The sequence below is a fragment of the Corvus moneduloides genome, chromosome Z, assembly GCF_009650955.1.
Source record: "Corvus moneduloides isolate bCorMon1 chromosome Z, bCorMon1.pri, whole genome shotgun sequence".
Taxonomy (NCBI): domain Eukaryota; kingdom Metazoa; phylum Chordata; class Aves; order Passeriformes; family Corvidae; genus Corvus; species Corvus moneduloides.
In genome coordinates, this window is record NC_045511.1 from 35351667 (window position 1) to 35364081 (window position 12415).

General features: G+C 40.0%; 1 protein-coding gene across 3 annotated transcripts in view; it reads right to left on the reverse strand.

Annotated features, from left to right (window-relative positions):
* The window catches only part of SPIN1 (spindlin 1), a 74842-nt gene that overhangs the window by 32991 nt on the left and 29436 nt on the right, over nt 1-12415 (reverse strand). The gene's annotated exons all lie outside the window — the stretch shown is intronic.

Sequence of the window (12415 nt, forward strand, 5' to 3'; positions counted from 1 at the left end):
CCACAGTAGCTCTCTGCGGTGCAATTAAACTGTAATATCCAATGGCTCAGTGTACTATGCACCCTCAGATTCTCTCCCATGTAAACTGCCTCGAGGGATATTTTTGGTTTGTGGTGATGTGCTTGGCCTGCTTTGCCTTCGTGAGTGATCAGCAGACCTTGCACTATTGGCTGCCTCACAATGTTAACTCCTAATCTAACCATGATTATAAATCATACACATAAGGCAGACTGGGACCAACAGAGGCGTGCACTTCATGAATTTACCAAAGATTTGTGACCCAAATGCACAGTTTTGGAATCCCCCACTTGTTGGGACTGCTTCATTTCTTGTTCCAGGTGTTGCAGCAGCCAAAGCCCTTACAACCTTGCAAAAGCTTGGCTGTTGGCTGACCCAGAAACTAATGCAACTTCCACTGCTCTTTCTGGCGTTTTGGCAGATGTTGATTCTGTACACCATGCTACTTTGCAAAATTGTGCTGCCATTGATTTTTTGTTGTTAGCCCATGGTCATGGATATCTGGATTATTGAAGGAATGTGTTGTATGAATTTATCTTATGATTCTCAATCTATACATGCCAGCATTCAGAAATCAGAGGAAAATGTTAAGAAACTGCAATGGGATGACGGAACAGACTGGTTGGGGCAACTGCTCCAGTATTTGAATATCTACGGCTGGGCTGAGAGGCTATTGCAATTGGGAATTTATGTATTGGGAATATTTTTGTGCCTTTTTATGATTGTGCCTTGCTTATTGCAATGTATGCAATGAATGGTTAGTAATGCAGTTCAACGTGTGCTGTACGTAGAACAGAAAGGGGGAAGTGTTGCAGAGCAGAATGAGTTAAATGACATAAACAGCACAGCTGACTTAATGAAGTTGGTCCAGCAGGAGTCATGAGAAATAAGAACTGCAGAAATCACATTCTTCTGCAAAGAATGGAACACTCTGCTGACGATTATGGAACATCCTGCTGTGATAAGCAACAGCATAAAAGAAGAAGTAACATTGTAGCTTGCTAAGCATTAGCTAACATGTAGACAGAACAAGTGGAAATTGTTATGCAGAAGCTAAAACAGTGTAAGTATCAGTGTCTTTTACTAATAAATGTCCTTGCAGTATCACTGCTTGGTCCGTGTTTCAATCGCTGTCACCTCAGGAGACTGTGGCTCTGGGTGCCAAGCACAGCAGAGTCCAGCGGAGCTGAGTGGAGAGGTCAAAACCAGCATCACCGGTTCAACAAGTAGCCAGGAGGAATGATGCAGTGGTGCACTGTGACATGGATGGTCTTGCTTTTGAGGGTTTGTCCAACATTGTTTTCTGTTGTCTTGGGCTTGGGGACAAGGAGAGCTGGCTGTGAGGAGCACCCTGCCAGCCTGGAAACCACCTTGGTAACCCTGCCACCATGGGAAACCACATGGCACTGAGTGTGGGAACAGCTGCCATCTTGTCTTTGTCCTGGCAGCCAGGCAAAGCTAAGTCATGGTAGTTAACACCTCTTTTTGTGTGTAAAGCACCTTCTCATTTTCTATACTTTTGTTATCAATATCTCTGCTCTTACTGTGTGTTTCCTATTCCACTCCTGTTTGCTTGCAATAATTGTTATCTCAACCCATAGTGTCTGCCTTTGTCCCTGCTCTCTTACTAGCAGTGCAGGGAGAAGAGATGTGGCGTATTTGGAGTATAATTTCCAGCTGGTGTTAAACCACCATAGTTATGAAGAAAAGAGTGAAACCAGGGAAGCTGACATAACTTAGGAATCCTAAGAAAAATTTGGTATCACTATAGAAGAACAGTAACTATCAACAGTAATTATATTGAAGAATTATCCCAAATGCTCAGAATTAGATAGGCAGCTTTACAAAGGATACTATTATTTCAGAAGGCTGCTATCTCAGGCAACAGTTTCACTAAACCTATTATCTTTTAGCACATCCTTACCATAGCTCTCTTAAAGTTGGAAACAGTGATCAAGGTGAAAGGTGGATTTATTTTGTTCTAGTTCAATTTCACTAACTTGAAACATTTGTATAGTCTTACAAGATCACATGTAGATGGTAACCTGTGAATACTGCATTCAAAAGTTCTTACACACATGAAAAATAAACATGAATGGAAAGAACAGCCAGAGAGAAATCCTAAAAGTGTAATTTCCAATGTTTCCTATCCAGGCTTATTTTTTTATTTTTTGAATTAGCAAAATGAAGCTGTTAGGGACCCCAGTATAGTTTGTGCTTTACTTCCATTATGTTTTCCTCATGCCATATCATTAAAGCAGCCTGTCTTACTTAATCCAATTCAGTACTTAAGATTTACAATGGGTATAATTTGAAATAAACTCTGATGGTGTATATTTGAGCTACATTGTAAAGGTAGCAGTAAAAACTTCATTAGGGCTGTAACTATAAAACAGTACTTTAAACAAACTTATCTATTTTAATTTCAGAGACTTAATTAACACCTTATATAATATATATATTATAGGATCAGAGTATTACCTTGCAAGACTAATTTTTTGAAACACCACTGAAGAGGTTAGGAGGGCACAGGATTCTCAGCCCCTATGTTAGAATGCAGATAGTTCTGATTTAAAAAAAAAAAAAGTTAGAGGCTAAATGACAAAAAGATGCTACTTCCTCCAAGCTTATAAATAATTTTTAGTGCCTACATTACTCTTATGTTTACATAAATCGTATGCACACGTATTTGTAATATCCCCCATCACTGTGGGAGATTCAAGGTACAAAAAATAAGCGTCTTCTTGTCTGCATTAGAGCACCCATCCAGCAATAGCATGAAAAAGAAATAGGACCCAAAGAAATAGGACCTTTCCCTTTCTATTGAGAAAGACCAAACACAAATCCAAAACACAGAGTAATCATGTTAGATTACTCTACCCTACCAGGTAGGACAACTGCTTTAAATCACAGGAAGAACACACTATATCATACTTGATGGGAGGAACAGATGCTCCTTGAAAAGCCCTGGATTACTGGGAGAGAGATCAATTTCAGAATTCTAAGCGCTATGCAATGAAGGATACAGCATTTGTCTTAAAACAGTCATATATATATATATATATATATACACACATATATGTATTTTAGTTTTAAAATGAGCAAAATCTGAAGGTGAAAAAGTGTCTGTGAAATATGAGACTTCCCAAATGTTTTCCAGCCCAAGATAAGAGTCAATAGACCTAACTAGTGCCACATCACTGAAATTGATTATTGAAGTTCAGCTTTAGGAATCAAGGTTTTTCCAGACAGCAAGAAGTACTTTCCTGAAAGTTTAGCTATCTAGAATCCAATGCTTACTCTTTTGAAATATACCAAGGGGTCACTTTCTAAAGTGTGTCTAAATCCTACTGCAAACAAAGGATTTTTTCAGACTTTCTGGGCAACTACAGATTAAGATATTATCATCTTGATTCTCATCTGACTGGCTTGATATTTTATGCTGTCCCTCAAGACATAGTAGAAGTTCTCTATCCAACATGAATGCTGAATTCTGGCATCAAGAATACTACTGTTTTCATCTGCCATTTAAATACTCCTTAGAGCATCTGGCTTGCTTCCTCTGTAGATCCTTTTGTGTGGAAGGTAGTATCTTCAACACACTTGAACACGAGTCAAAAGAATAAGTATGTATGATCACAAAACCACTTTTTTTTACCTTCAGGGTTACAAAGGCCCATGCTGTACCAGTCTAGTTTTTCTTTTTTATAACGGGGCAGGAAAAAAACAGCCCTTACTACAAATTGCCTAAAGAAACCTAGCAAACAAAACCAGAAGTTGAAGCCTGATCCATTAGAGACATTATCAGTTACTTGCATACAGGTAAGAATCTCAACATAACCTGTAAAAAGCTCCATTATCAACTTGCCATTAACTGTCCACGTACTTGAAGAAATCCCTGTGTAGGAAACTTTGATATGCAGTTATTGTAAGGAAATCCTACTCTATAAGTTCACAGAACTGTGAGACAATGCACAGAAATTCTTCTCATGAAAAGATTTCTTTTTGAAGGCTCTTGTAGCTCAAACTCAGCTGGAAATTAAGCTCCAAACTGCCACTTCCTTTTTCCCAACCACTCCAATGAGAAAGGGACAAAAAGATTACGGATTGAGACAACAATTCACTAGAAAAACAGCAATGAGCTAAAGAACACAAACAGTAGTAGCAACAATATTAACAGCAACAGTGTATAAAAGAGGGCGATCACATGCAAAAAACGCTTATAGAAGTCCAACTGCCCCAGTGTTACTGTGTCCAGTGACACACAGATTCCTGAGACAACGAGAATATTGCAGACATTACCACAGCTACCATCTTCTTCCATGAGACAACGAAAAACAGTTACACACAAATTGTCGGCACCCATGCTCCTCCCCCAGGCCTGAGACAAAAACAACAATGGACATATCCTCCAGCTGGACTGCCCACACCATGGCACCACACCATTCTGTTTGCTGCTTTGCTCTCCTGGAAAAACAAAACAAAATAACAGCCATTCTGCATCATGTTCCCTTCTTCTCCAATATAAAGCCACAGCCCCTAGTGATGATGTGGCCGGTATAAAACAACCTGGTCCTGCTCACACAGCTTCAGGCTCTACCTCCCTCCTGGCAATGGTGATGAAATTAACCCTGTCCCAGCCAAAATTAGAACAAGTGCGAAATTAAGATCATAGAATAAAGATGAAGAATTAAAGATCCTAAGTTTAAATGTGCCAAAACTGTTAACAAGGACGGGAGGGAGAGTACAGAAGAGTATTCCCCTAACTTGGGGTGATCTTTCTTTGACTGGTGATATGTATATGAGCAATTGCTTCCCATATACTTTGCTACAGTGGGAATTTTTGTCTCAATGCATTAATCAGGATGTGCTAACCAGATCTCATCTCCACCAGACCTAGGATTAGCACCTTCCTGTTGCAAATTCTTCCCTTCTGTCCCCAGTCTGAAGTTTCCACTGTGACATCTTATCTTAGAGGCAAGTACCTTCTGTGGCCTTGACAGCTTGAGTCAGGAAACTGTGTTAAGTCCTTACACCACCCCACGGCTCAAACACTGTCCTCTGGGGACTTAGTTCCTCAGTTCAGGTTGTCCACAAGGGTGATGAGTATGAAGCAACAGTAGGAGAAAAGACAGAAGCAATAACATAAACAATCATACAGTGTACAATAGCTATCCCAATCATTAAAAATGCATATCCAATGGCAATCATCAACCTAAGTCTCATTAGCCACTTCCCCTACCCTCTGAGTCCCAAGGATCAGAGTACTGACATCATCCAGGAACTGGGGCTAACTCCTAGAAGACTGTCTTGGGTTTGGAGTGATTGGTAGCAATTTATTTAATTTTGCCTTGGGCTTCTTCAATAGATGCCATTGCACTGTGAACAGTGATAAAACATTCAGTTTTATTAAGATTTAACATTTCACATACACCTTGTTCCTTTAATAATAACGTATCTAAAGACCTTTTTGACACTTTTTTGGACTTGCAAGTTAAATTCTCTCAGTTCATACCTGATCCAGTTACTAAGGGTATGTACCTTCAACATAAAAAGTTCTCATGCAAAATACAAGAAATTCCTCATACAGAAGGTTCTCATGCAAACACATCAATCCATTGGGCCCATCTGCTATTTCTCCACAGGACTGAGTACAACTCTGGAGAGGGGGGAAGGGAGACAGAGAGAGGGATGCAGTGATGCCCCACTGGTCCTTCTTCACCCTGGGCTTCTTGGTGGCGGGCATCCCCAAGTCATTCTTCTGGGGATACCACCTACACAGTCCCAAGTTGCACATATCCATGGCACATATCCCCATAACTTGGAGTCATCGGTGTTTGACCAAGGATAAGTGTATGAGCAGTTGCTTCCTTTCACACACTTTGCTATAGTAGGAATTTTTGTCTGGATGCATTAATCAGGATGCACTAACCAGATTTTGCCTCCTCCAGGCCCAGAATTGGCATCTTCCTGTCACAACTTCCTCCCTTCTCTGCCACCTTAAGCTGCCACTGTGCAGGCTTATTTTATGGCAAGTTCCTTCCAAGGTCTGGACAGGCAACTGTGCTCTTTTAAGTCCTTACATTTGGGTTGTATCAGAATCACTTTGCACATTAAAAATTACCTGAAGTGGTGACTTCACATTTTTTTAAGAAAGGAAGGGCTGTTAAATGAAAGTAGAAACCCAACAGCATGTTTTTGATCAAGTAACAGATAAAGAACCTTGCTTCACAACATGTATGTTAAAACTACGAGACAATTTTCCCGATTTTATTTCAGCACACTCTGTGCTAAGAACACTGTAAATAAAACACAGCCCACGATCAAACATTAGACCTGAAACAGGAACTGCTGTTGCCCAAGCTGTTGAAACTCCAAGACAGCAATGTTTTGATTTTAGATTTCTTATTTCAGAGCAATAAAAAAAAATTGCTCAAAGAATATGAAAACTAAACACAAAACAAAGCAGCAGTGTACAATACAGCGCATCCTGAAAACAATCTAAAATACTTGAACCTGATCTAAAGATTACATTTAAGGAAAATACAACTCAGAGATCAAATCCCTACAAATAGCAAAGCTCAAGCTTTTGCCTACAGACCCTGCTTCATAAGTTAAAAAAGGCTTCTAAATTACTTTTACATTTTAAAGACTTGTTCTACAGAACTCAAGGAAAATTTTTCTCCAAATCATGTAAATCAGTATTAGCACCTTTCTTAGTAGGATCTTTTGAGCTTGCCATGATGCATTGCTATTTAATACGAGTTCAACAAATATTAAAGGCAAAGTTGAGCACCCCTTACACTTGCTTCATTCTAATTGCATAGCTTTCTTTATAAAAGCACAATTCATTATTTCCATGTTCATTAGAGCTCTGCTCTTCTCACATTTCACAACATTTTAAGTACAAGCATAATGACCATTTAAGAGATGAGGTAAGTCTTAACATGAACACAACAGCAGTGGCTAGTGATACCACATACACACATTCAAATGCTTTTATCAAGGGTATCAGGTTAACAAGTCAGTGCCACTGGTAGCACCTAGGCTTGCCTGGCTCTGCCCACATTTACCATACACTGGTTACCCTTCCAGACTGGCTGGGTCTCTTTACCTCTCAAAATCACTAGTCACTCTGTAGTTTCTAAAGCTGTCTGCCACTCTGAAATACTGAACTAAAGTAAGCAAAGAATTCTCTCCCTTCTTCCAAAATATCTTACTTTCTCAAGCACTGCCTTACACTCTCTGCTTTATCTCCCTGACTTCAGCCTTTGGTCTTTCTTGCATTTACGTCATTCTACCACTGATTCACAGAAGAAGTCCTTCAGTCATTTGACCACGACCAGTTCAATCAGCTGCTCAACTTTTTTAATGTAGTTCCTCATGCCAATAATCTTGGGATCACTGCAGCACTTTTTTTTTGTCCTAGGCTGTTTGCAAAACCAACCAAAACTAACAGTACATACTTCTCTGTAGTTTCTGGTTTTTCACTGAGGGCAACTTGTCATAAATAAAACTTTTAGCCATCACCTCTGAAAAACTCTGTATTTCAGTCAGCATCAAAACCATTAGCACGAAGCAGACTGCTGAACAAAAACCAAACAAGTCTCAGTGGTTGTCTTCAGCAGTGCAACAAATAACACCACAAACTACAGTTACAATCCTATCCAGCCCACACAATGCTGGATAGAAAACATGGAGATATATGGAGCACTGTTGCCAAATGCAGTGGGTCTTTGGCTAAGTATGCATAAACAAGAATTGTTCAATGCTTATTTCTTATGAGTTGAACTGATTCATTAGCAGTTCACTAATTATTTTTCCAATTAAAACAAACTATGTCCTTAACAAAGACATACTCTTTATACTCATCAATTTCATGTCTTCGATACAAAGTTTGACATACTTAATCAAGAACAATACTGTTTCTTTCTGCAGAAAAATAATCACTGTTTTTCCTAACTATAGCATCATAAAGAAACTTAAGAAATTTTGATTGAAGTTTCATTATGAATTTTCTTTAAAGATTTTGAAGCATACATCCAGAGTAAGAAGTACAAGCACTAATGATGACCACAAGTAGTCAAAAGGAACTGCAAATAAGCAGCACCACAAAATTCTTATGTGCCTTCTTAGAAGCACTCCCCAAATACTTTCATTTTACTAGTTCAAAATGCAATAAAAGGAAGCCATATTAATCCCTCAGTTTACACCAGCATATTCTGACCAGCTACACACTGCGATTTTCACCATTTTGTTGGTAGACTGATGTTTCATTATGAAGTCTTAGAACCAATGGTCCCCTTCTGGCTTTCACCCAAGGATCTCTGATTTGTAATTAATTAGGCCATCCAAATTAATAAAAGGGCTATAGCAAATATTCAGTTCATCAGCTAATAATGAAAAAACCCCACAGAATCATTACGGTCAGAAAACACCTCCAAAATCAACTGTCCTTTGGCAGAAAACCATCTTGCTTGTCAGCTGGACCATAGCACTAAATGCTACGTCCAGTCATTTCTTTCACACTTCCAGGAATGCCAAGTCCACCACTTCCCTAAGCAGCCTGTCACTATACTTTCTTGTCATGGTTTAGTATAGTTTGGGTTCTTAGTAAAGAGGGCTCCATCAGTCACGGAAATGATTCTCTTGCAAAGAGGTGCTTACAGCTTCCTCTATGACTGGACAGAACCAACCAACTGGCTAGTTTGAATATTGGCAACTTTGTTAAGCCACTTAAGAAGCTTGACATGCCTCTGTGATCCACATTTAAGAACGAACAGGGAAAGCCCCTCTTGCTTCCGGCTCTTGGGACAGGTAACTGGGGGGCCTGTGCAGCCCAATGGGGCTGGGCCGGGCCCTGCTTGGGCTGGGCCAGCCAGAAGACAGCCATCCTGGAGCCGTGCGGCCCTGTTCCACCTGCAGCCCTGCTCCATGCAGGCGGCCCTGCGGCGCGGCTCAGCCAGCCCCACCCAGCACAGCCAAAAATTCACCTTGAGGCTGCTGCATCTGAGGCCACTACCTGGCAAATACCATGTGACCAACAGCAAAAGGCAAATTCCAGCTGCGGGGCCCGGGGGAGATTAATCCTTTTGGTGTTGTAAGTTCCCTCCAGAACAGATGAAGCCTGCAGACATCAATCCTCTCCCAAGTCAAAAGAAAGGGAAAGGTGAAGGCACATGAAAAAAACACCATGAAGACACCAAAGTCAGTGAAGAAGAAAAACCTGAAAACCCCGAGAGAGGAGAAAGAGGAGATGCTTCAAGCTTAGAAGCTGAAATTCTGCTGTAAAGCTATGGTGATGGACTATGATACATTAGAGTGCCCGTTGTAATTTCATAAAAGCAATGGGGGGTGGAGTGTTCAAACTGCAATTGTGAGCAAAAGTATCTGTGCTGAAACCAGCAAATGTTGAAGTAGCTGTGATTTGATGAGAAGCATGAACAGAGAGAGATGAAAGTGAGGAGGACCCTTGCTCCCAGGGAAGAAGAAGACCTCTGTTCCTAGAGATGAAGATGCTCCCAGAGATAGGTGAAGAGAACCTCTGCTTCTGAACAGCTCAACCTTAAGACGGTACCCCAGTAGCAAAGATTGGACCCTTGAAAAGCAGTTGTGGGGAAAGCTGTAAGTCGAGGGAAGGGACTTTCACCTGTGAGCAGAGAACCAACCCGGGTGGCTGTCTTGCTGTGACACTGAAGCCACGAGAGAACTGTTTCTTGTGGAGATGTCTCCATAGCATGAACAAGAAGAGACTCCTCTCCCTAAGTGAGCTGAAGAAAGAGATTATTATAGAGGTGGTAAACTGACCGAAAAAATCTCAAAGGTTGTCTTTTTACGTTGTCAGTGGGAGAAGGGAGAAAGATGGGGGGAGGAGAAGTGTTCTGAAGGTTTAGTTTGACTTTTTTCTTTCTTTTAGGTATGTTAATAAACTTCTTTATATTCTTTTAAGTTCTGTGCCTGCTTTGCTTTCTCCTAATTCTTATCTCACAGAAGGAGAATAAGTAAGTAATGGATATTTTGAACCAAATCACTACACTTAATTGGTGTTTCTGCCTGATTTACAAACTGAACCTGCTACATTTCTAAAATACTTGTAGCTCTTAGTTCACAAACACTCATCGCAGTGAAGTAATGAATCAAACATGTTCGTCAGAAAATTGGTATCTGACCAGTCATGTCATACATTATTTTCAGTTATGTATTCAAAAGTTTTAGCCAGTCAACAGCAACGTGCAGGGCACACATAAGCCCATACACTGTAATTTCCTGAAGTCTAATAGAGAAAATGTTTTTTTAAATATTATTTAAAGTGTTACTTAAGCTATTCTATTGCTTTTGTACTTTATATGAAAACACTATTTTCCATTACAGTACATAAAAGTCAACGGATTACACACTTGATCTTGCATTACTAGTCACAACTTTCAGAACAAAAAAGGCAGTACAGGACTTAAAAGCATTTTTCAAATTTCCTTGCACTTTAAAGTAAGTAATTTTACCAAAAACCTGCAAATTAATATTAAGAGGCAAAATCCCACTAAACACTTCAGTATGCTTAACTTCACCAGCCTTTCTTCCTTGATGAGTTAATATGCAACTAAAAAGAGTTGTTACTTTCATCACTATTCATCACCTATCAGGAACACAACTAACTAAAACTTAATACTGGTCAGAATGCAATGCAAGCACATGCATCCATGCAGTGTACAGCAAGAGGAAGAAATACACACTGGTTAATTCAAGTGATCTCTTCAACTGATGGCTTTAAAAGGTGGAACAACTCTTAAGCCCAGAAAAAACGGTCTACAATAGCTGAATCCAAAATGCAATTAGCACTTATGAAAGACTATATGCTTTGCATACATTAAGCAAGAGACAATCTGAAGATATATAGAATTAGTAAGATAACCAATATTTCTAGGTAAGGAGCACAAAGTCATTTTGCTGTTAAAGCCAGCAGAATACTTAAAGCTGATTATGAGCTTATGATCTATAGGAGATATATTCCTTTCCTAAGTACACAGATGATAGTTTCCCTTTTACAGGAAGCAATCATATGAAATTCTTCTTTCTGACTTGCTTACTACTCTTTGCTTTACTGAAATATAGTTACATATCTATACTATGACTACTAACTACACCAGAGTTTCTTTGCTGTTTTCTGCAGCTAAAGAAGTTTTTAGAGCAAAACCAGTCATCATTCTTAGTTTTTTTATTTCCAGTAGTATCTTTTATCACAGTTAAAACAAGACTTTTTCTACTCTGTAGAGCATGTATTAGAAATGCTTCAGACATTCTCAGTATCATGTCAGAGGCCAAATTTTCCAGCTGTGAATAATGCACTGCATATTCGGCCAAATTTTCCAGCAACTCAGCATCTTCTTCATGTTCTTCTCTATTGTCAAGAGCTGGAGATTTAGCAAATGTCCCTGCTTTAAGAGAAATATTTGGTTGAAAAGAAACCTGACTTCTCTTCCTCTAATTTCCTAGGACACAGAGTAACTTCCCTGATAAGCTGGTGAATTTTATTTCTTCTCTAACACCTTGTGCTAGGTTTGGCTGGGGTAGAGTTAATTTTCTTCACAGTGGCTGGTATGGGGCTGTGTTTTGGATTTCTGCTGAACACAGGGTTGATAATATAGCAATGGTTTTGTTATTGCCAAGCAAGGCTTACACAGGGCCAGGGCCTTTTATGCTTTACACACTGCCACACTGGTGAGAGACTGGAGGTGCAGGGGAGGCTAGGACAGGACACCGCCAGGACAGGTAACCCCAACTGACCAAAAGGATATTCCATACCATGTGACATCATGCTCAGGATATAAAGGTGGGGGGAAAAAGGAAGGGTTGGGGGACATTTGGAATGATGGAGTTTGTCTTCCCAAGTAACCCTTACGTGTGATGGGGCCCTGCTCTACTGGATATGGCTGAGCATCTCTACCTGCCCATAGGAAACAGTAATTAATTCTGTGTTTTGCTTTGTTTGCATGGCTTTTGCTTTCCCTATAAAACTGTCTTTATCTCAGTCCCTAAGTTCTCTGTCTTTTACCATTCCAATTCTCTCCCTGACCCTGCTGGTGTGGGAGTGAGCAGCTGCACGGGGCTTGGTTGCTGGATGGGGATAAACCATGACACAAGCCGTAACACTCAGTTCTACTAACGTGCAGGTAGTCCAGTGACCTCATAGAGTAAAATAATCCTGGCCCTCAAAGCAACATGAATTTATCACACCATACAGTTCACTTCATAATGTCTAGTTCTCGTCAACATCTTCATTAATGGTTTAAGAAAAACATTATACTGGCTTTTCTAAGTAACACTAGAGGGTCATTTTCATTTCAACAGCAGACATTAACTAAGGGCAAACCGTGACTGACAAATCTGGTAGCCCTCTGCA